At 46.8% G+C, this 20,473-nt stretch overlaps 1 protein-coding gene and 1 pseudogene across 1 annotated transcript in view; both read right to left on the minus strand.

Annotated features, from left to right (window-relative positions):
- The window catches only part of PTPRN2 (protein tyrosine phosphatase receptor type N2), a 1,246,087-nt gene that overhangs the window by 994,763 nt on the left and 230,851 nt on the right, over positions 1-20,473 (minus strand). The window lies entirely within an intron of this gene.
- Positions 475-547, minus strand: LOC148507878 (U2 spliceosomal RNA; annotated as a pseudogene).

Raw genomic sequence — 20,473 nt, forward strand, 5'->3', positions numbered from 1 at the left:
AATAAATAAGACCCCAGCCTTACAGGCCACGGGAAAAATAAAAATTATCCTTGCCCTAGCCAGAAGGCCGGGGCAAAGGAAAGGTGCAGACAGAAGTAGATGAAGTGCAAGTGCAAAGTGCCGTACTAGTGCAGTGGGTGTGACCAATACCCGTGCATTTTCAGGCACCCCTGGCTCTGCCATACCAGGGGCACAGGCACCTCGGGCTTCAGGCTGTTCCCGGCCCTGGCAAGACCAAGTGTTTCTCCGTTCCCTGCCAGGGTACTGGACCAACCCCCTTAAGAGAGCAGGTACTACACCCCGGCCATTCTCCGCTCCAACGCAGGGGCCTCCTTCACCCCCATTTAGGACAGCGGATACTAGCGCTGAGTGTTTCCCCACTCTCTACCAGGAGTCAGTCCTCCCCCAGCACAGTACTCCACAGGGTTTTTCCCCATTCTCCCCCAGAAGCGACATCCAAACCTCTGGCGGCAGAACAGGTACTCCACCCCATGTTTCCCAAGAACAGATACTACACTTGATCTTAGCCAAAAGGCAGAGAAGCGACGAATGATCTAAAAAAGAGGCAGTGTCCTGACCAATATTAAGGACATTCATATAGTATAATAATGGTTTTAACATGGTTCTAACACTATTAAAAATAATTAAATTAGGGATGTGCAGGCTCGGATGTCCAGGAATGATGATGTTCGTCCATGTAAGATGACGTTTAGCCTCTTTCTGAGTTCCGTTTTTTTGGAGGGAAAAATCCGAACTCAACGTGCAAACTCGAACCTATCCGAGCCTGCACATCCCTAAATTAAATGCAACATCATACTTGTCTGCTTTTTTTGAGCTCTCCACTGGGAGGGTACGTCCAATGGCCAAGTGAAGCAGACATGACAACACATTTCGCATTATGGCAACCATTTCCAGAGGTGTGCAAGCAAGGATGCAATCATGCTAACACGTGGTGGGAAGAAAGTCCATGATTGTGGCAAGAATCACATCATCAAGGCTCTATCCTCTTTATCAGAGGGTACGGATTGGCATATTCTCCCAGACTCACTAAATATAGTAACTCTCCAGCATGTTCCAGGAGTATAAATCTGCATTATTACCAGCATTGTGTTTCATCAGAATGCATCCTGGTCAATTCATTGAGGAAGTAAACAGTGACCTCCATATGCTAGTAACAAAGCTAGTAACAATGCTAGTAACAAAGCTAGTAACAATGCTAGAAGGCTAGTAACAAAGCTAGTAACAAAGCTAGTAACAATGCTAGAAGGCTAGTAACAATGCTAGTAACAAAGCTAGTAACAAAGCTAGTAACAATGCTAGAAGGCTAGTAACAAAGCTAGTAACAAAGCTAGTAACAATGCTAGTAACAAAGCTACTAACAAAGCTAGTAACAATGCTAGTAACAAAGCTAGTAACAATGCTAGTAGGCTAGTAACAAAGCCGTTTGTGTCTGAAATGGATTTTTACACACATTTTGACTAGGTTTTTAAACCTCGCCTAAGAAGCATAGTTTATAGCTTAAATACCCAGCAAACTTCCCTCAGAAGCTGCGTGTCTGTATAAACTGCAGAAGATGCTCCCGAAGTTTATGCTGATGCACGTCATCGTACGGATAAGAGAAGGCAGCAGTGGCTAGGGCAAGCTCTGAAAGACATTTGCACATTTTTGCTACTGTAATCCGTAAGAGATTGCAGTTGCGAATTCATTAGCGTAAATCTCGGAATCAGGCCCCAAGTGTATAATGTGGCATTCTTCTTTTATAAAATGCTGTATGTGCTTCTTACACTACTGTTTAGGCACTACATAAATGATGCACAAAACAAGCAATGTCTTAAGAGGTTGAAGCAGGACCTGAATTTTGCAATGTTAGTTGACGGATTCTATGGAGCAGCTAAGAACATTTGGGGGTATACTTAATACAGCTGCATTTTTAAATTGTTAAATATTTTTCCCATAAATTGGCATCATATAATATACCTGTAAGCTGTTGCTGGGAGACGGGCTCCAATAACAGCCTGGCCCTGCACAGAAGCATTGCTAAAGCTTACTCCACTATCACTCTGCTTCCTGGTTCGGCGTCTGTGGGCTGACTGCATATGCGCAAATGTCGGTCAGTGCATGCGTCAATGAGGGGACACAACGAGGGATCTGGGTTATATGCTGTGATCCCTCCATTGTAAATCTGGGAGATCTAATATGTGCATTGTTTTATCATTTTACGGCAGACGACTTGACTTTCGGACAATGATGAAAATCAACGGTTTCCTATAGCTGGGCTGCTGACTGTGGGGCTGATTCAGACCCGCTCACAACCAGGAAGTCCACTGGGGCTTGCGATGGACGAGACCCTATCACAAGGGTCTCGTCGCAAGCCCGATGGTCGCGACCATCACCTGCCCGCTCGCAAAAGTTGTGGGTGGTCACAAAAAAAAAAATGCCGCCCTGATTCAGAGTGAGCGCTCTGGAAGAGCGTCCGGCTCTGAATCAGGGCCTGTGTGCTGTGGGCAGCTTTCCCACTCATGCTCATTTCATACAGTCGCAAGGGTTGCAACCAGGAAGGTCTTCTCCGAACCGCTCATACAAAACTCTGGCCCCCCCCTTTAACAACGATGGTAAACAGCAGCGCAATTTTTCGTTTAGTATCACTGTGATACAAACTAAAAATTTAACTGTATTTACCAATACTCCTCCGGCGAAGTCCAGCAAAGTCCTCCTCCTCTGCGAGGTCCTCTGCTATGCTACGAGAGCGATGCTCGATAAACAGCGGTAATCTTAGATTACCACTGTTTGTTAAATCCAGAAAGGCTGGCATAACCCCTTTAGCAAGCGCTAAAAGGGGTTATGTTTCGTTGCTAAATGGGGGCCTCTGTCTGTTTCTATGAAAAAAGTTCAGAACCAGAACTAAAGGTGCATACACACGTGATCGATTTAACTATAATGACATCGTTCAGTTTCTGAGTTATAACGATGAACGATTATCGTTCATGCACGTTCACGTTTGTATTTTGTAGTTCATTCTGACTGACCAAGTGAACGATTTTCATTAAGGGAAGTTACAAAAATCGTTTGTAGTTCATTCTGACTGACCAAGTGAACGATTTTCATTAAGGGAAGTTACAAAAATCGTTTGTAGTTCAAAAAATCATTCATTACACTTTAAAAAATCTGACAGATAATCTGACAGAATATCGTTCATAAAATCGTTGGTAACAAAATCGTTGTGTGTGTGTGTGTATGCAGTTTAAGGATTATATAATATGTGCATGCTGAGCTGTGTTTGTGATCGGGAGAAGGGAAAGTGCTGAAAACTGATCCCAGGTCAGACACTGCGCCATCCGTGTGTGCGTCTTTTGCCGATATCGCTTCTGCAACTTTATGCAAATACCGCTATGTGGGCCTGATTCAGACCCGCTCGCGGAGCACTCGCAAGTGGGTCGATGGTGCCCAAGTGTGCATGCACACGATGGAGGCGCCTCTGTCGTGCGCATGCGCGAGACCCGAATAACGACGGCCGAGCCGTCGTTAAGGGTCTCGCACCAAAGGGGACGTGCTGTCGATGGTGAGTGACAGCACGCCCCCTTTGGTGGGCGTGCCGGGGGCGTGGCTGCCCAGATGGAGGTGTTCCCATGGGAACGCCTACCGTCTGGGGCCGGCCCCACTGATTTCACTAGTGATGTATGTGGGACTGCTTTTGGCTCTGATAGAGCCAAAAGCACTCCAGGGCTTGCGGCAGCGAGACCCTACCGCAAGGGTCTTGACCATCGCGACCATCATTTTGGCCGCTCGCTATAGCTGTGGGTGGTCACCCACAGCTATGCGAGCGGCCAGGAGGCCGCTCCAAAAAGGAGCAGGGATGGCCCTGTTTCAGAGCGAGCGCTCTGTCAGAGCGTCCGGCTCTGAATCAGGGCCTAAGTCCTTCCCTAGTGTACATCCATGCACCTGTACTTTGAGCATTTTTACATGCTCAGATACCACTTGGTGCATCTTACATGCTATCATCGGTCGCACCATAGAAACTTGCACCAGCCACTTGCTAGGTGCAGATTGTAAGTCAGAGTATGGCCTCCAATGTGAATGATTATGCATCTGAGTTCGCAACCACTTCTGTGACATGCCCCCAACACTCCCATAAAATGGACCATATCTGTGCGTCTGCACAGCCACATCCCTGTCACCTACCAGCCACCGCCCAGGAACACCAAATATATTTTCAAGACATTTCTGAAACTGTGCATATCAATCTCAACTGTGACTGTGTCTGCACGGGCTCTGGACACATATGCAGTGTGACTAGATATAGATACATGCACAAAATCAAAAAGTTTCTGAAATGCATCCAACATTGACATTGCGTCCAACTCAATGGAGACAGAGGTGGGGGGCTTTAAAAGTGCTAGGCATGCCCTGTCGCGACATGCAGACTTGGAGACAGGCTGATACAAGGGGAACACTTGTAATGGCTCCCAAGAACCCGTGCCCCGGCCAGTCCACTGCTTCCGCACCCACAGCTTTAACCAGCGGCCAGGAAGATGGTCGCGATGGTCAAGATTATCGCGACCATCGGGGCTTGCGACGAGACCCTTGTGGTAGGGTCTCGTCTGACGCAAGCCCCAGAGAGCTTCCGGACACCCACAAACGGCATGCGTTCGCTTGAGAACGCCGCCGTTTGTGAAACCCCCCCCCCCCGCAACTCCTACAAAATGGGGCGAGCTGTCGATCAACATCGACAGCCGCCCCTTTTTGTAGTGAGCCCCAGAGCAAGAGAATTTCTCTCTCGCTCTGGGGCTTGCGCACGTGCAGTGCGGCCGCTGCACGTACGCAGAGCCAAACATCGCTCAAGCGCTTGCAAGCTGGTCTGAATGAGACCCACTATGCGATCCATTGAACAATCTATTGTTCCGACGCGGACCGGAACAATTGATCACGCAGATAGCATAGTGTGTACGGACTATATGCTCGCTCCTACAGTAGCATGCAATATCGTCCGGTCGGCCATGCTGGACGTCCAACTGGAGGATATTGCAAGCAGCGCCATTGCAGGTACTGAAGGAATGAGGGATCGTTCCGTCGTTCATTAAATTGCTCAATGTGAATCTGTGGTATGATAATCTGACAAGGACAGAATTAAGATCCATTAATGAACCTCGCTTTCGCTATCATAGGTTCCCCACATGAGCTGGGATTGTGTTGACACTATTACGGGCACTATCCTATTTGAGTGATTCAGTTTTGGAAATAGAGGGCCTTATTCAGCAGTGCACGCTAGTTGGACAACGCAAATAGGTAATGCAGCAGGAGGCGTGATGCATTACCATATCAGCACAGACGGAATAGCAAAGCTGCTTTGCAATTCCGTCTGAAGCTGAATCAGGCCCAGAGTACGATATTGCAAGTAACTTTGTACCTGGACAAACCATGTTGCAACGCAAGGGGTGCAAATACACACATTTTTGTATGTGGGGTAAATACTGGCTGCTTTAGCATGTAGCCCACAAATACTGCACAGCTTTATTTTTAAACTGCAATTTAGATCTCAGGGCCTGATTCAGAACCGGACGCTATTTGCGTCCGCTAGCTGGCTAAAAGGGGTCGGCTATTTAAATCATGTGCTCGCACTGCGTCGCGAAAAAGCAGCCCACTAAGTTATATCGAGCGTCCGCACTATGCGCTCGCACCTGTATAAAGACGCCCCTTTGCCACTCACAACACACGTCATCTCCGGCAGTTGTAGGATTAATCGGGAACATCTAGAGCCATCGGAGCTGCTCGCAGCGCTTGTGGTAGCTTTTTCCCACCACAACATTGCGAGCAGTTCAGGCTAAAATACAACCTAGTCACATGTGTAATGATGCTACTTTGCTAATTATGCACACCCATTAAACGCCGTTCTGACGATCGGGCACGCCTGCATTCGCACATCCACACCCCCGTTTTCAAGCACCTTCCCCTGTTACCACCAACAAACGGCACTATCTGTCACTCAAAATAGTGGCCTGACTGCGGGCTACGGGCGAGCACCTTCCCATCGCAATGACTGGTTCATATCGCGCATTGCGACTCATACACATGCGCAGATTGCGAAAAATCGCTCAATGCGAGTGAGTGCAGCATAGCGTCCGGGCCTGAATCAGGCCCTCAGTTTGATGCACAGTTACTTGCTAATCTTACTCTGGGCCTGATTCAGAGGTGAAAGGTAATACGCTCGCAGCTGTGAAAATATGCTAATGTTAGCAAAGATCACCCAAGCATAAATACGCCCACTGCTGCCTTCGTACTTGCATGCGCGATCGCAAACACGCATAAATATCGGTAACATCGAAGGACATCAGCCGCCATTTTACCCTTGCAGAAGGTCTGACCTGCCGCAGCCTAGGGAGCTCTTCTGCCACGCAGGGCTGCCTATGCACTTGTAGTGGCTAATTTATGCATGTCTGCGTTTCCTTAACCACCCCCCATCAACACCCCCAAATGGTCACTTCATGTCAATCTGCAATGGGCCTCCGTGGTCTGCGGACTCGCACGGCGATCGCTGCGGGATCGTACAGCTGCCTTCGCGCACATGCACTGCGATGCATACACATGCACAATGGCAAACAATCGCTCAGTCTGCGTGCGAATTACAATAGCGTCCACCTCTGAATCAGGCCCTCTATTCCCAAAGCTGAATCAGGCCCTTTGTGTGTTCTATTTGTGGTTATTGTCGTTTTTTTGCAACTAAACATTTCAAGTAAATGGACACATTATAAATGAGTTATTGGCTGAGGGCATGATTCAGAGCCGGACGCTCTTTCAGAGCGCTCCCTCTGAATCAATGCCCTCCCTCTCTTTTTTTAGAGCGGCCTCCTGCCCGCTCGCATAGCTGTGGGTGACCACCCACAGCTATAGCGAGCGGCCAAAAAGATTGGCACGATGGTCAAGACCATCGCAACCATCGGGCTTGCGACAAGACCCTTGTGGTAGGGTCTCGTCTGCCGCAAGCCCTGGAGTGCTTTTGGCTCTATCAGAGCCAAAAGCACTCCCAATGACATCATTTGTGATGTCAGTGGGGCCAGCCCCAGACGGTAGGCGTTCCCATGGGAACGCCTCCATCTGGGCAGCCACGCCCCCGGCACGCCCACCAAAGGGGGCGTGCTGTCATTCAACATCGACAGCACGCCCCCTTTGTAGCGAGACCCATAGCGACGGCTTGCCCGTTGCTATGCGGGTCTCGCGCATGTGCACGACGGAGCCGGCTCCCTCATGCGCATGCGCACTTGGCCAACATCGACCCGCTTGAGAGCGCTCAGCGCTCGCGAGCAGGTCTGAATCAGGCCCTGAGTTTTGCTATTGTAGTTCAGCTGCTAACCTCTTTATCAAGCGCTGTTCATTTCTGTCTTTTATTTTTACATTTATATTATATTATATTATATTATATTATTTTTGTTGAAATTTTAAATCTGTGTGATATACACTTTTCATTTCTACTTTTAGGAGTATGATTTTCTATTAAATATTAGACGACATTCAGTGAGTATTTGAGACCATTTTTTTTTTTTAGAGGTGAACACTCATATATAAATTGTTTTATATCTTTGTGAGTTTATGTACATCCCTCTTGAATTTTGAAAGCTGCATTGTGTCACCTACAGACTACTGATTAAGCACCTTCCTCTGACACTTTTATTTACCTTTTCTTAAGAAGGGATACACTGGTATCACCCCTCACAAGTTTTTTTGCGCAACCCATGTGACATCATGATGTCCGTGCCGCTGAAGAACAAAGAAGAAAGCAAACAGAAGATCAAGGGCAGGTATGTGTGGCTGCTGGAGAGACAGGGAGTGGGGTTGAGGCCAAGGAGAAACATGGATGAAGCTGAGATCAAGGAGAGAAAGGTAGGAGGAGCTGAGGCCATGGAGTTATACAGGGGGAGACTGAGGACATGGAAAAACATGGGGGGGGCCCGAAGCTGCTGGAGAGACACAGCTTGGGGAAGTTGTGGCTATAGAAAGACACGGGGAGTTCTGGAGATACGGAGGGGGAGTAAGCCCAGGCTGCTGGAGAGACATAGGGGGAAGAAAGCTGTGGCTGTGGACAGACATGAGTGGTTTGAGATAATGGAGAGACATGGGGGGATTTGGGCCTCGGAGAGGCAGGAGGGCTGAGATAGAGAGGCATGGGGGGACTCAGGTAATGGTGAGACACAGGGGGTAGGGGGTTGGAACTAAAGCTGATAGGGGAAACACGGGGGAGCTGTGGCCATGGAGAGACTCTGGGGTGGGGGAGCTGAGGCTGCTCAAGCTCCATCAAACCAGGGTAGGACAGTGAGAATGGCTATATTTCATAAAACACCAATAAAAGCACTCCACTGGTTAAGCATTTGGGCTGTTTATAGTCTCATGCAGTGGCGGAACTCACGGAGACAATGGAGTCATTTGCCTCCGGGCGCTAGCCCTGAAGGGGGCACCAGGCTCCATTGTCACCCAGCCATTCCGGGCACTGCTGAGGACCCACACCTGTTGCACTGCTGAGGAGCTGCATGGAGGAGGAGCGCCACTGATCGGCGCTCCACCTCCATGACCTGCTGTTGCCGGAGTGCTCTAAGGTCGCGAACGTAACCAGAAACACCCCCTGCCTGCCGATCAGTAACAAACACATCACCGGCAATGTGCTTGTTTTAGCAGCCAATGAGAGTCAGATAGACTCTCATTAGCTGCTTTATCCACGGAGGGAGCCGGGCGGAGCTCACTCCTGAGCTCCGCTTTCCGGCTCCCGAAGTGGTGATGGAAGAGACATCATGACGTTTCTCCTATAGTGCCGAGCGGGAGGACAGAGGAGCAGACGGTGGCGGGTGCAGGAACGGGATTCAGGTAAGTAATCTGTGTGTGTTTGTGTTATATCTGTAATGGGCACTGCATAGGGGGGACCCACTACTAGGGGCACTGCATAGGGGGGAGCCACTACTGGGGGCACTACATAACGGGGCACTACTGGGGGCACTGTATAGGAAGGGCCACTACTGAGGGCACTGTATAAAGGGCACTGCATAGGGGGACCATTACTGGGGGGCATTTCATAGGCGGTCACTGTATAAGGGGCACTGCATAAGGGGCACTGCATAGGGGGACCTCTACTGGGGGTACTGCATAGGGGGACCTCTACTGGGGGCACTGTATAAAGGGCACTACTGCGGGCACTGCATAGGGAGACCATTACTGGGGAGCATTACATAGGCGGTCACTGTATAAGGGGCACTGCATAAGGGGCACCATTACTGGGGGGCACTACATAGACGGGCACTGTATAAGGGGCACTGCATAGGGGGACCTCTACTGGGGGCACTGTATAGGGGGACCACTACTGGGGGCACTGTATAGGGGGCACTACTGGGGACACTGTATAAGAGGAACTGCACAGGGGGCGGCGGTAGCTGGGGCTGCCATAGGTGCTGGGGGAGTGGTACATTTTAATTGGGGGGGGGCACCAACATTTAACTTGCCTCCGGGCACCTGGGATAAGTTACGCCACTGGTCTCAGGTCATCCTCTGGTGTGTACTGGAACTCTGCTACACCTACAAACCTCTATACACATATTTCAACATGGCGGAGTGGGTGCTGGAGATTCCTTCTCTGAAAATATTTATGAATGAATGCCCCATAAGCAAGTTTAGGTAAATCCGGGAGCACAGCAGCTCCCATTGAAACCTATGGGGTCTGCATTTGTGGGTGAAAATTGTGGGAGCGTGGCAGATATCTGAGACATCTGCTGCAATCCCTCCATAGTACATCTGGGGACACTTAATATTTGCAGGTATCCCCCCTAAAACAGCTGTATTCGGGTAATATCCCACAAATATTTAATGGTAAATAGGCCTCCAAAGTTGTAGCTACCATATTAGTTGGGATTGAAGCTGTTATGAGGACCGCAGATGACGTGGGTACGCCTTCTGTAAAATCCCTATCTGAATATGTGAGTTTTGAACCATTAGGTAGTACGTGGGGGACAATACATGGTTTGTTACGCCTCTACCAAAAATATATATGTACTGTATATTTAACACCAAAGCCAATTGCTGTATCCATGCTATCACTACTCTGTTAAATACATACTATTTGCTACCAGCACTGAATTTACAGATACTGTATGGTTGTACAATCAAGATAAATGCTGAAGACTTGAAGTACAGAACTGAAACGCCACCTGCTGCTTAAAGTTGAGATTTAAGTTAAATAAACCTACAGCCCTTTTCCCCAACATGTGGAATAAAGGTCAACTACTGTGTGATTGAAATTGCTGTGTGGAGTGTGAGTGAATCAGTGTAAAGGGGGGTATCCACTATGCGATTTAGCCAAGCGACTGCACGATAATGACGTCGTTATTGTGCAATAGCTTGCAAATCGTGCATGCATCGGGCATGTTTTGGTCGTAAGCGACCAGCGATGCGTGTGCCCGCTGGTCGCTTCCGACATCGCCCGTACATGCTGGTCGACCTGACGTTCTCGTCTGGTTCAGCATGTGCGGGGATGAGGGATGTGCCCGGGACTGAACGAGTGAACGTTCAGTCTAGGCACATCACTAGCTATACAAACAAGAGCACGATTGCAATGTCGTAAATGTGCTCTCGTTTGTATATCTACAAGTGGATACCCGCCTTAACTCTCATTACTTTTCGAGGCTTGAAGTACCAAGTGCTGGTGATCCACATTCTGATATAGCACTGACATCTACAAAGCAGGAAACGCTGTGAGGAAGATGCAATTAGTTCAAATGAAATGTATGTAAATACTGTAGGTGTACTTAGGCATAAGCATAGGAGTGCAGAGCCAGCAATACCGACAATGTGCACTCAGTCAACCTAGCTAACATGCAGTTACCACCCAGTTAGGCCCCTTAAGCCGGGTACACACTGGAGCAATATCGTCCTGATTTGGGCAAATCGAAAACGGCAAATCTGGTATATTGTGCAGTGTGTATGCCCAATTTGCGCTCAGTTGCATGCAATATCGTGTGTTTGGCCATGCTGCACGACAATCACACAATATCGTATGTAGCGCCATGCATATTAATAAAGGACGGAACAAGTGACCGCTCTATTGTTCATTAAATCGGGTAATGTGTACCGGCAATCATGCGATGTCCAGGGTGAAGGCAAATTGCCCTGAACATCGGGCCGATTGCCGGTCGCTCCAATGTGTATCCAGCTTAAATCTGCAAGCAGAGATGCCACTGAGTTACATACAGTACCTGTACTTGCATGTGTTTGGCTACGGAGCATGCACAGTACAAAATCATGCAGGATTCGCCCACAGCACCAACTCTGCAACAGCCCTATTTGTTCATCTTTATTTTCAGTTATCTTACTTACTAGCTTACAGTGGCGTAACTGGGGTATTTGGAGCCAAGGGCAATATGAAAAATGGAGCCCCCCAACCTATGTGCGTTAGCTGAAAAAGTGGGCGTAGCCATATGCCACAATGGGCGTGGTTACTGAAAAATGGGGGCGTGTCAACATGACACACTACCATTTATCGTCACTCTGGGAAAATTCCTTTCTATTCCATAAGCACCTTAGTGCCCTCAGTTGTAGTGACCCTTATGCAATGCCCCCAGTAGTAGTGACCCTTATGCAATGCCCCGAGTAGTAGTGCCCCTCATGTAATGTCCAATGTAGTAGTGCCCATTATGTAATGTCTCCAGTAGTAGTGCCCCTTGTTGTAGTGCACATTATGCAGTGCCCCCAGTAGTGCCCCTTATGCAGTGCCCCCAGTTGTAGTGCCCCTTATGCAATGTCCCCTGTTGTAGTGCCCATTATGCAGTGCCCCCATTAATGGCACTTAAGCAGTGCCCCAGTAGTGCTCCTTATGTAGTGCCCAATATATAGTGCCCCTTATACAGTGCCCCTAGTAGTGCCTAATATACAGTGCCTCCAGTAATGCCCCTTATACAGTGCCTCCAGTAATGCCCCTTATACAGTGCTCCCAGCAGTGTTCCTTATATAGTGTTCCCAGTAGTGCCCCTCATATAGTGCCACTTATACAGTGCCCAATATATAGTGCCCCTTGTACAATGCACTCAGTAGTACCCTTATGTAGTGCCCCTTATACAGTGCCCCCAGTAGTGCCGAATATATAGTGCCCCCAATAGTGCCTAATATACAGTAATATACAGTATAGTGCCCACAGTAGTGCCCAATATGCAGTGCCCCCATTAGTGCCCAATATATAGTACCCCTTATATATTGGTCTGGGATGCCTAATGGAGGGGTTAGGGTTACGGTCAGACCTCACGGCGGAGTGCACCGGGAAGAATTTTGACCCATGGAGCTTGTTCTGGGCCTTCCACTGGATGGATTTGGACGACATCACATAATAAAACTTAATAACTTGAAGATTTAAACCCGGGCAACGCCAGGTACTTCAGCTAATATGTAATATGGGTGCAAAAAGTGAAATTGATAAAGAGCACCAAAAAATGGTTAAAAAGACAATATAAATATGCAATTAGATATAAAAGATATAAGGCCCTCATTCAGAGTCGATCGCTAGATACAAGCAGTCGCTCTGAATGAGGGCGACCGCTTGTGGTGTGAAGTGCGGCCTCCTGGTCACTAGCTAAGCTGTGGGTTACCACCCACAGCTCTAGCGAGCGACCAGGTTTATGGTCGCGATGGTCAGGAACATCACGACCATCGGGGCTTGCGACGAGTCCCTAAGGTTGGGTCTCTGCAAGTGCAAGCCCAAGGGAGCTTCCTGCTCTGATCGAACAGGAAGCTCCCCTCTGACATCATTGCTGATGTCAGTGGGGCCGCCCCCAAACGGCAAGCGTTCCGTCGGGAACGCCTCAGTTTGGCTGGCCACCCCCCCTGCCCGCCTCCCAAATGGGGCGAGCTGTCAATTACCATCGACAGCTCGCCCCCTTTGGTGCGAGACCCGTAGCGACAGAGCACCCATCGCTAGCTGGGTCTCGCGCATGTGCATGTCGGAGCTGGCTCCGATGTGCGCATGTCCAGTGGGCAAGCATTGACCCGATTGTGAGCGCTCAGCGCTTGCGACCGGGTCTGAATAAGGCCCTAAGTGCTTAAAAAAGGTGGGAGGTATCCTATGTAGTCAAACCACAACGTATTCACACAGTAATAAACTTAAAAAGTCACTTAGAGGATTGAAACTAACATACAGTAGGAGCTTTTTTAAAAATAAAATATAGACACAAATCAGCACCAGCATAGTGCTCAGCACATGACATAAAACAACCAGAAATTATAATAAAACCAAAATTTGTGTTAGCATAATAAATATAAATAAATTAAAACGATGCATGTAATGAGCTTAACTGATTCTGAGTAAAATAAGTTCATGAAGGTAAGAGCCTGGAGCCTGATACATAGGTGGACGCTATGGCATAGTGCTGCGTCTTTGTATGCAGTGGCTGTGTTAAAATATACAAAAGCTGTAGGAGGCGTCTTTAGTAAACATACACTCACTAAAATACACTCCCATGCTGTGTTCTAAGACGCAGCATCAGATCAACTGCATGAACATTGGACATCTATGTAACCCTGGTGTTACTTACAATGTCCAGTGAAATTATGCCTGCGGGGCCAGTAAAGCTGCGTCCAAGGACACGCCCCCATTTTCTGGAATGCTGCTCATCGCCGCCCCCAAACGCAGCAACATGTCAATCATGCTGCGGCTTTTAGGGCACTGTGAACGACAGATCTGCAAACATTGGAGGTGTACGTAAATATGGAATTGTATGTACATCTCTGAATTAAGTCCTATGTTACAGTATATAGGGGCGGATTCAATTCTTGTCAAAGCCACTACAGCTAATTTATGCTAATGCTGCAGCTGATAGGCTGTCTACTGAGACAATCACGGACAGTCTGCTGCGTTCAGCAGTGCGCTGAATAAGGCCCATTGTTCGGGCGCTAATTATCCCTTGGTGAAAAACGGGGCTTTTTTTCAGATTATCCCCATTTTTCGCCAATGTTTTTTTTCACTCTATCAAAATAATAAGATAGTTCTCCTGAAAACACATAGGACCCACGTTAAGTTGGCGGACCTATGTGCTTTCGCCATATAGGTGGTGGTATAAAAACGTCACTTATCGTGGATTATTTTTCAGGATACAGGTCCTGAAAAATATCCACGATAAGTGCCGGCGCCGGGCGGAACTTCGGGGCTTATTGGATAGCACTGCCGCGATCAAGTAGCAGCGCTACTTTAGCGCTGCTAATTGGATACCCCCCTTATAGTTTTAACTTAAGTGGCAAATGTAGTGAGAGGGTTAAATTGCCTATTGATTACGCATTTTCATTGCTTTCAAACGTTTTCTCAAGCTGGGGATGAATATTAATTACCAGACGCTGTCAGTGCAGTGTTTACAGTTGAAGGACTCTGGAGAGTTTAGAATGGAAAGACAGATGAAGGTACATATGTACACTATTAATAATTCATATTTTAACAGTTCTAAGTGTAACACTCTCCCTTATTTAAAGCTATAAAAGGTGCAGATGGAGACCTATGTACAGACGACGTGTAAGATCCCAATACAGAGCACATTATTTTTAAACATGATTTGAAATGTGCTACTGCAGCGAAAAACCAACTAACTTGCCTTTCTATGGTGAATTCGCTGCTGAGGGTTTCACAATAGTTAAATCTGAAAGACATAACCTGAAAAGTGACACAATAATCATGCTGTTGTGAACTAGTCTCTAATTATTATCTTGTATTTATACAGCTACAAAAAGACCTTGGGCCTGATTAAGACCCGCTCGCTAGTTGCGGCCGCTCGCTCCCAGCGTATGGAAATTCAGTTAAGTGACATCAAGGCAGGTGATCGCACGGCAAGGCATAAACACACCCACTATGTCTGGGCGAGCGATCACCTTGTGTTACTAGACGCCCAACCGGCCTGTTTTTAGCCGCCTACTTGCGTACGTCATCTCCAGGAAGTATATACAACCATCGGTACATCGGAATCCATCAAATCTGACCGCACCGCTTGTGGTTGTCTGTACCCTACCACAAGCACTGTGAGCAGTTCAGTGTAAAAATCAACCAGGTGACGAGAACTATGATGCTGCCTGTTAATTACGCACGCCCCAGAAACGGCGTGAAAACACTCTGGCACTCCCACGTTACTACTGGCCTGCCCCCGTTACCACCCACAAACGGCCTCTCCTGTCACTCATTCCACTGGTATGTCTTTGCAGGGCGAGCGAGAAATTTGCAATCGCTCGTACTAGTTTGCGCACGCGCACTGCAAACTACACGCATGCGCACATTAGTGAGCATCGTCTGCAACGAGCAGTCCCTTGCTAGCGACCGGCTCTGAATGAGCGACCGGCTCTGAATGAGCTCCCTTGCCCACAAGAGTTTGCACACTGGAAATTAGGGGAGGCCATTGACCATTGATGATTACCAACCATGGTTAACCACCGATGGTTTTGCCATCTATGGTGGTGAAATAATGGTCCTCTGCCATCGATGGCACACAGCCCCACAGTGGTTTTTTTTCTCCTTGGCGCTGGGATGCAGAGGATATCTACGCACACACACACCCCCCCTCCCCCCCAGCATGACCTATGAAGCACTACCCCCAAACCGGATTGGCCCTCGGTCAAGTAACTAATAGAGCTGGGGTGACCATTGGTGTGCAAAACCATCAATGGTTTCCTGACGATGGTTACGCACCATTACTGTTAACCACCGAAGGTGACCAATCGATGGTTAACCCACTGTAGTCTATCTCTACTGCAAATACTCTGAGAACAAGGGGGGAAAAAATCCAAGCTCCACAGACAAGATAACTACAAAGGAAGTAACAGTATACATGGAATAATGTGAAGCTGTGAGATTAGGAATACACTGTATTATAAGGTATTGTAATTGAGACATGCTGGAGAAGAGGACTCCTCGCCTCTCAGATTATTAGTGTCAGTATGAAATTTCTCCCTCAGTCATAAAGAATAGTATGCTGGGATTTGTGTAACCAGCACATCAGTACAAGTTGGTGTATTTTCAAAATTATCTGAGCAGAGGTAACAGAAATATAGACCCATGGTGCTGCAGATGGCGTGAGTAACTGGTCAGTCAACAGGGTGCAATGCAGTTACCAGCTGGGGTGAGATAACTTTATAGAAACATATTCTTAGACTGAATTTATACTTTAATAAACATTAGCGTCGCTGGGGCTTCTGAAAAAAAAAAAACCTGTCTCCTTATATCAGTTATGTTTCCTCCCTATTCTGTCGGGATTCCGGCGCCGGGATATAGTCTGTCGGCATGCCACGTGGAGGATTGCTGACTACATCCCATATTGTAGTACACAGTACCTAGATGCAGGAGTTACAATATGCATCAGTGCTATATTGTAGTAAAGAGGGAATGGAATTGAAATCTCGATAGCGGATGCCCGACAGGATTAAGATCCCGACAGTACTCTAACCCCCCGTCCCCCCCCCTAACCCTCCCTTAGTGGTGCCTAACCCTAACCTCCCCCTTAGTGCCTAACCCTAACCAAGCCCCGGGGGTGCCTAACCCTAACCCCCCCCTTACCGCTCCCTAAACCTAACCCTACCCAAGGGGTGCCTAACCCTAAGCTCTCTCTGGGGGTGCCTAACCCTCCCCCCTAAGGGGTGCCTAACCCTAATCCTCCCCCAAACCTAACCGGACTGCAGCGGAGGGGAGAGGGTGGGGGGCGGACGCGGGAGGAGGCAATGGTGTGGCTGAGAGACGATGCAGGGGGAAGGCAATGGTGTGGATGAGAGACAATGCATGGAGGGAGGCGATGGTGTGCTGAGAGACGACGCAGGGGGAGATTGTGTGGCTGAGAGACACAGGGGGAGATTGTGTGGCTGAGAGACACAGGGGGAGATTGTGTGGCTGAGAGACACAGGGGGAACGAGTCTAGTTGAACCGCTGTTGTATGATGATGACCTTCTTAATATTCCTACACAAACAGGCATGTGACCTACATAAATAGTGAATATCGACTAAAGACACCGTCTTTCCAGGGAGGATACATTTCTTCAGAGATTCCACATTGTGAGAAACCACCGTATAGGTAAGGCGCATATAGAATGGAAAGGAATGTTCCCAGAGTGACGAGAAATGGGTGGCGTGTCATGTTGGCACACCCCATTTTCAGTGACCACGCCCCTTTGATATGTGACCACGCCCATATTTTTGTTGTCTATGTGTTTCTGGGGGGGGGGCGCCGTTCTTCAACTTCCCCTTAGCTCCAAAGACCCTAGGTACGCCACTGTTGTAGTACACAGTACCTAGTTACAGGAGTTACTATATGCATCAGTGCTATATAGTAGTGCACAGTACCTAGATACAGGAGTTACTATATGCATCAGTGCTATATTGTAGTGCACAGTACCTATATACAGGAGATACTATATGCATCAGTGCTATATTGTAGTACACAGTACCTAGATACAGGAGTTACTATATGCATCAGTGCTATATAGTAGTACACAGTACCTAGATACAGGAGATACTATATGCATCAGTGCTATATTGTAGTGCACAGTACCTAGATACAGGAGTTACTATATGCATCAGTGCTATATTGTAGTGCACAGTACCTAGATACAGGAGTTACTATATGCATCAGTGCTATATTGTAGTGCACAGTACCTAGATACAGGAGTTACTATATGCATCAGTGCTATATTGTAGTACACAGTACCTAGATACAGGAGTTACTATATGCATCAGTGCTATATTGTAGTACACACTACCTAGATACAGGAGTTACTATATGCATCAGTGCTATATTGTAGTGCACAGAACCTAGATACAGGAGTTACTATATGCATCAGTGCTATATTGTAGTACACAGTACCTAGATACAGGAGTTACTATATGCATCAGTGCTATATTGTAGTACACAGTACCTAGTTACAGGAGTTACTATATGCATCAGTGCTATATTGTAATACACAGTACCTAGATACAGGAGTTACTATATGCATCAGTGCTATATTGTAGTGCACAGTACCTAGATACAGGAGTTACTATATGCATCAGTGCTATATTGTAGTACACAGTACCTAGATACAGGAGTTACTGTATGCATCAGTGCTATAGTAGTACACAGTACCTAGATACAGGAGTTACTATATGCATCAGTGCTATATAGTAGTACACAGTACCTAGATACAGGAGATACTATATGCATCAGTGCTATATTGTAGTGCACAGTACCTAGATACAGGAGTTACTATATGCATCAGTGCTATATTGTAGTACACAGTACCTAGATACAGGAGTTACTATATGCATGAGTGCTATATTGCAGTATTACAATTTCGCATTATAACAGAATCGGGACTGGAAAGACACTTACCTACCGTGTGGACCTGCAACACCTATTATATATTAAAATGAATGTTAATTACATAGGTCTGCTGCTATTTTTATTATTTATTTTTTCGTGATTCTTGATTGGTTTTATTATTAGTGTAATACAGCTAATTATTTAATGAAACCAATCTAATTTAAAATTTACTGCTGATTATTACGCTAGGGATCACAATTTATATCACATATCGTTTTAAGTATATTTTGTGTGCAATTTTTAAAGGCATCTTCACAAATTTGAGGATTTATTTTCCGTAATTTCTAATCACACCCAGTTTTACTTATTTACAACTATTTAAAATTTTAATTTGTAGTGCTAGTCTGTAGATTAAATTGGAATCAGATATAATACAATATGGAGTCTAAAAATGTTTCAGTGCTAGTTTACTTTTAAAGAACTCACTTTCTCCCCCAGTACAATCTATTTTTACACACAGAAACAATGCACTAGGCTAATGATGATATGATCACTTTGAAGTTACCGCAGTGGATAAACAGCTCCAAACTTTCTTTTCTGTGGTGAAATGTCATGTGAGGATTTGTGAATAGTTCAGCCTGTCAATCAAGCGACTCCTGATTTTGGAGTCCAAAATGACAAGAACTTGTTTTGTTTGTCATTTTGACATTAGCAACGTTAATGTGCTGTTCCACAATGCAGAACGGTGGTTACATGCACCCAGCGTTGAAAAGCTGTAAATAATTAAAGCAATTAGCGGTGAGGTTTCCAGCGGTAAGACCAGTTGGTATTAAATGCAGGGTAAGCATCTGTCAGCTGTGTATGTTATTTTCCACTGACTGAAAAATAAAAGTCTAATTTTCTTACTTGACATGCTTAAGTGAAATGCTAACTGGTATATTGCAGCAAACACCTTTGTGGATAGGCTAGTGTTAATGGAAGCAATATTGACAACAAAATTAAATTTGTCACCAGACACAGGGCCCGATTCAGACCTGCTCGCTAGGCTGCGTTCGCAGCCTGCCGATGTTTGCAATCTGCACATGCGTATGCATCGCTGTCTGCGTGCGCTTAGTCCATGCGATCAGGAAGCGTTCGTTCACTGCGCATAGCCACCTCGCTAGAATGAGCGACAGGAGAAGCCGTTTGTGGGTGGTGACAGGGGATGGTCGATGGAAACGGGGGAGTGGTAGTGCGAACGCAGGCGTGCCTGAGCGTCTTAACGCCGTTTCAGTGGCGTGCATAATTAAGACGCAGCGTCATAGTGCACGTCACATGGTTGTTTTACACACTGAAGCACTCACAGTGCTTGCGGTAGGGTATGGTCAACCATAAGTGCTGTGTTCTCCGATGGTACTCGATGTTACCGATGGTTGCATACACATCCAGGAGATGACGTGCATAAGTGGGCGTCTCAAGACAGGCTGGTGGGCGTCTGCATACACACCACGATCGCACGCCAAGACATAGTGGGCGTGCTAATGCCTTGCTGCGCGATCTCGGATTTGCATACTTTCGTTGCATGGAAACGCAACTAATGAGCGGGTCTGAATCGAGCCCACTGTACATAACCCTAAGGGGCCTATTCATTATAAGATATTAATGTTAATAGTGAAATTTACTATTAAACCAGTGGCACAGTATGCAGAGGATGCTGCTGTGGTCTCTATGATTTATTTTTATTAATAATAATAATAATAATACTAATACTAATAATAAAATAAGCTAAAATATAAACCCATAGGTTTTGGTGAAGCTTTACTATCTTTGGAATCAGCACCATATTGCCTGCACCCTTCAGGGACGGTAATGCGACTGGCGCGGGCTGGCATAAAATATGGCTAGTGGCTCCTGCGCAGAAGAGAGCTAAAATACTGGCACTGCTATCTTCTGTGTAAGCTTTGGCATCATATTTATGGCCCTCTTTTCAAACACATACCATAAATAGATGCTCACATTAATAAACTAGCAGACATAAGGCAGAGAGGCGATGCAGAATTGGAAGTAAAATGGGTAGCAAAACGCAAAAAAAAAAGTGCATGGAATAATAGCATATTGTGCAAATATCAGAGTGTGCGTGTTGTGAGATGCATACGGCCTATATATCAGCAGTGTATGCGTCTGGTCTCTTACAGTCATCGCCATCTGAAAGCAAGATGTTT

This window comes from Taudactylus pleione, unplaced genomic scaffold (genome assembly GCF_031769625.1).
Source record: "Taudactylus pleione unplaced genomic scaffold, aTauple2 ptg000380l, whole genome shotgun sequence".
NCBI classification, from domain to species: Eukaryota; Metazoa; Chordata; class Amphibia; order Anura; family Myobatrachidae; genus Taudactylus; species Taudactylus pleione.